This window comes from Adiantum capillus-veneris, chromosome 8 (genome assembly GCF_014529385.1).
Source record: "Adiantum capillus-veneris isolate H3 chromosome 8, ASM1452938v2, whole genome shotgun sequence".
In the NCBI taxonomy this organism is placed as follows: Eukaryota; Viridiplantae; Streptophyta; class Polypodiopsida; order Polypodiales; family Pteridaceae; genus Adiantum; species Adiantum capillus-veneris.
The window spans coordinates 13,906,181-13,911,686 of NC_140938.1; positions in this window are offsets into that span (position 1 = coordinate 13,906,181).

Genomic DNA, 5,506 nt, shown 5'->3' on the forward strand with positions numbered 1-5,506 from the left:
AAATGGTTTACTACTCAAACAGATTTGAAGGGCCGTAAAGCTAGATGGGCATAAATCCTTCAAGATTATGATTACGATATCGAAAGGGCCGATATAATGTAGTAGCGGATGCACTAAGTCGGATGCCTCAGATTAATTCACTTGCTTTCACGGAACTAAAGAGTGGATTTTTGGAGTCATTACGTGGCAAGTGTGCACAAGATCACTCATATGCTTAAGTGTGGAGTGCAGTTTTAAAAAGGGATCCCTCACACTCACATGTCTCTGAACAGCGAGATCAACATGTCTCTGCATGCGCAGATAGGAACTCCAACAGACAGAGCTCCACCCCTACTTAGGAAGAGCTTAAGCGATGGAAGAATTTGATGATGGCTACTTACTCCACAAAGGTAGAGTATGTGTGCCAAAGGACTCAGACACTAGGCGCCAAATCTTATTTGAGTGTCACATTAGTCCAAGTGCTGGTCATCCAGGTATTCGTAAGACGTATGCCTTAGTTCGACGGTAATTTTATTGGTCGGGCTTACATCATGATGTTCAAGAGTACGTACTAAACTGCCAACAGTGCCAAGTTAATAAGGCAGAGTGCCTCAAGGTAGGTGGCCTTTTGCATCCTTTAGAGATTCCACAAGGTAAGTGGGAGAGTATCTCTATGGATTTTGTAGTAGGACTACCTACTACAAATCGTGGCCATGATGCCATTTGGGTAATTGTAGACCGTCTCACAAAGATGGGTCGATTCATTCCCACTAAGACTACGGTTAAGACACCCGAATTAGCGCGGCTATTTGTAGAGCATATATATAAACTCTATGGTCTTCCAGCTAGTATCATTAGTGACAGAGATCATTAGTTCACTTCTGGAGAGCTATGTTCCAAAAGTTGGAAACTAAACTTAATCTAAGTACGATTGATCATCCAGAAATGGATGGTCAAACAGAAAGAGTTAATCAAGTGCTAGAGGATATTCTACGAGCATACATTAGCAAGAAGCAAACCAATTGGGAAGACTACTTACCTATATTGGAAATTTCTTATAATAGTTTAAAGCATGTGACTACAGGGTTTAGTCCATTTATGCTTTTGTATGGATTTCAACCTAGATCACCCGTTACGGTGGGGTTGGCTAAGGAGAAGATACAACAAGCGAAGGATTTTCTCCAAGACCATTTTGACATGCTTCGAGTTGCTCGACAAAATGTTAAGCAAGCTCAAGATCGATATAAGAAGTACGTAGATGAACATTGACGTCTTGCTACTTTCGAAGAAGGAGACAAGGTTTTCCTCAAAGTTCCGGAGCATTCAGAAAGTCTGAAGACTGGAAAAGTTGCTAAACTTTCACCACGCTATTGTGGATCGTTTACCATTCTCAAACGTATAGGTCAAGTGGCCTATAAGTTAGCTCTTCCAGAGCACTCAGGAGTTCATCCTCTTTTCCATGTTAGCCGTTTACGAAAATAGCTAGGACAGAATGATAATGTCATTGACACAGGTGTGCTGGTTGACCTTATCAAACCGCCAAGCATTCCTCATGAGCCCGAAAAGATTTTGGATTCTCAAGAGCTTCGCACCAGACATCATGTCAGACGACAGGTGTTGGTAAAATGGCTAGATAGACCTGAAGAAGGTTCTACATGGGAGAATGTCTCCGCACTTAAGAAACGTTTTCCTACGTTCGTTTTCGAGGACGAAAATGATTCTCCAAGGGGGGGGTAATGTAAGGACATGGGTCCTATAGGCAAGGCCACCGGCACGGCCAGACAGTGTGTACGCTAGGGGGAGGCTATAAGATAGCACGGTTGGGTGGAGACTAGCACAGGCATTACCACCGCCCTTTCATTTTATGACTTATTTCATCGAATCCAAATCTCAAAATTTCCATGAGCGCATCAAAACTTTTCCTTGTGCCATAACTGCACTTAAGCAGAGTGGGATGCTGATTAGTTATTGTTCACTGTTAGAAGCAATAAACATCACAAAAAAAAATAGAATAAGAAAGAATAAATTGATAAAAATTACCATAAAAGAAATGCAAAAACACTTAACCCTCAAATCTTTTCCATTCATCATTGCTCAAGTGATATGAACTCTTTGACTCCACTCGCACCCTAGCGGCCTCTTTTTGTTGGCTCCACTTGTCGAAGTTTTCGCGCAATTCCTTCTTGGGTTTTTTTTCAATCTTCTTTGTCGAGTCAAAACGGCTTGATTGCTCCCAATCTGAGCGCTTCATATACTTTCGAGCGCTTGTGCTCGCATAATATTCACGCATCCTTGTGTCCATCTACTTGGGGAGAAATGATAATCGATGTTCTCTATGGGGAAGGCATCGTAAAGCAAGTGAATGACCTCGACGGTGGGCGGGTCACTTAATAGTCATGTGACTATCACATGAGTGTAGTAAAAGTAGCTATTCAATTTTATCTTTTCTCATCTTTTCACATACAAAAGGGTATTGTGGAATGGAATTAGGAAAAAAAATTATAGATTGAATAGAAAAAAGATGTATTTTTATTTATAAAAATTTCACAGATAAAAAGATTTAAAATAGTCTTTGAACATCGCAATATACACAATTTTTACATAGTGACCCCCCTCCAAGTTAATGATCTTTTTCTTCAAGTGAGCTGACATCTCTTTTCTTTGTTTTATGATGTGGAGATGAAAAACTTGTATGCAAAAATCGTGCATGATAGTAACTACTTTTCTATCATGCTCATTGATATCTATCACATCGGAGGTAGAATCAATGGAGTAAGGAAGGTCATCCACGAATCAACAAAATTGAGAGGTCATGATAGAAGTATTAGCAAGGGTCTTGACAATGGTGGAGTCAGGGGTGGTAGAAACTTCAAAGCGAAGGGTGTGTCCTTCGGTGTGAAGCAAGGAGTGTTGATCGGCGGTGGCATATGTTAGAGCAGGAAGAGAGGGGGGTTAAAAGGTATTGACAGGTGTGAAGGGAGATGGAAGCATCAATAACACTACCTCCACAACATCCATCCCCTCCACCACTATACTGACAGGCTTGCGAGAAATCACGTGAGTGTCTGGTGGACACCGATGACTAAAGTGCGTAGATTGCTCTGAAGATATAGATGGTGAAGGGGAAGGGTGGTGTGACAAACTAGCACCCTGAGCAAAGGATGGGTGAATGCACTCATACAATCTCATTTGCTCAAGTAACAGAGATGCTAAGGAGTGTTGTCTGCCCCCATTGCTATATCCGTCTATGTGTGAACGTGTGTGCACAATGAAAAATGTGAAAAGATAAAGAAACAAAAGAAACTTGCAAGAATGATGGCTAGCTTGCATAAAAAACAAGTTAGCTTAAATTTAAAAAACCATTTTGCTTCAAAATTGGAAAAAACATCGTAGTCTTTAATTGCATTAATAATTTACAATGATTACTCAAATTAAAACTTGCAAAAAACACAAATATATACTTTCATTTGCACTAAAACATGTCTACCTAGTTGTAATAAGAGAAAAAACATTCAAATAGAATGTATTGAAAATTTAAGTAGCCACTCTCTCATCTTGGCATAACTAAACATAAATCTCTATACCTATGAAGAACTCTCTCCGTAAAGAGATTTCCTCACGATCATTGAAGAGGTCCTCTGCATTTTCTTTTCCATTCACCACTTTTTCTAGCTCGTTCATTGCTCATTTTTTTTCTTTCTCTCCTGTTTCTTTTGTGTTTCCTCTATAGTTTTCTTTGCGTAGATGCTTCCCTTGAGAGTCGTGTACTTTGCGGGGCTAGCTTAATGATATACCACTATCTCAGTTACAAAGTCTTGGGATAAAAAGTCACGTGAAAAGGGAAACAGGCTTGCATGAGATAATGTGCAAAATTCTGCAAGCACTTGTGAAAAGATATAATGATGTACTTGTTTGCAATGTTTGGGTAGGACAAGTGTGTTTTAAAAATGGTCCATCTTTTTGTTGAGCCCACATCAAGAAAGCCCTGACTCTTCTCTATGCACAGTAGTAGCAGTATGACCCTCCATGTTAACCTTGAACCATTTCACATCAAAGAATCCACTTTGGAATACGTGATTTTGGATACCACTGGTAACGATCATCGTTGATAAGATTACTCAAATTTTTCCATGACCCCACAATCAAATGTGCACCGCCTTGTGACCACCCAATCTACCCTGAAGTGGAGACCTTTACACCATGCTACTATGTATGGCTTGTGACTATGACAAAATATAGAAATGAGTGTCAATAAATAAAACCAGATATAGAAGTAGTGGACAAAGTCAGAGATTAAAGATTTATCTTAGGGCTACAATCCCACAAATACTCCCTCCTCTTCTTCCACTTATTCACCTTGTTGTTAGGTCCTTTCTATGGTATCATGCAATCATTTTAGACTCATGAATGATGAAAAGTTCTCAAGATCTTCAAGATAATGCACCACTGGTCAATTCTACCTTCTATAGGCATGTCCCGCAGTGTTTTGATTTTGCTTTGCATCGTCGTATTGGGCAAGCCACTTTTGCATCATTGGGTTGTAGCACATGCAAAGTCAATTGATCTTTGCCTTTAGGTCTATGCTCATTTTCTTTTCCACGTCGAGACTCACCATCACAATTCTAGTCAAGCACTTATCATCAATTGTCTACCAAAGCATGTCATCTGCATGATCAACCCAAGAGAGACACTCTCGAATGTACACTAGTGACTTTATAGATAGCAAGAAATGTCCTTATAGAAGCATCACTATATAGATGGATTATCGATAGGAGTAATAATTATCACATAGTAAAATGCACAATCAGTTAGAACCCAATACCAACACTTCTCTCATGATTGGGTAGCATTTCAAGTTCTGTCGAGGATTGTAACTACGCGTCTGCGAGCCTAATCTTCAATTTTGACTGCTTAAATCACTATTTTTTGACATTTTGATCAGAGGAGAGTGTTATTAGACCTTAGGGTAACTTGTTTGGACTATTTTGTTGTAGTTTTTAAGACTTGGTACATGATGGATCACAATGTTGGTACCTTGTTAGATTGCAATCAACCTTTGTACGCTTGTCCCCTTAGACCTAATATAGCTTCCCTTAAAGTTTCATGGAAATCCAAGTCCACTTAGTCGTCAAAATGGTGTGATGACTGAGAGTGGTGAGAAAGGACATATGCATATTTTTTTATTTGAGAGTTCGTGATTTGCCTCTTGAGTTGACGTGGTTGCTTGTTAGGTTCACTTCTTAAGGAATGACACCCTCAAAGAGTCATCGTGTCCCATCCGAGTCACTTCCCTGAGTATTGACATTATCATGTTAGTGCTAGATAGCTATGTTAAAGACGTTCGTCATGACGACCCCCTAACATTGGCGCTGTTGTCAGGGAATGATCCTTAGGTGGTGAGTTACCTAGTGCGTATTTTGAATTCAATTGTCTAGAGATCAAACTTTCCATTCCATTTACACTAGCAGCAAAGTAGCTAAATTTAGTACTTGATAAAGTTTAGAAGTCAAGGACTTGATTCTCGAGA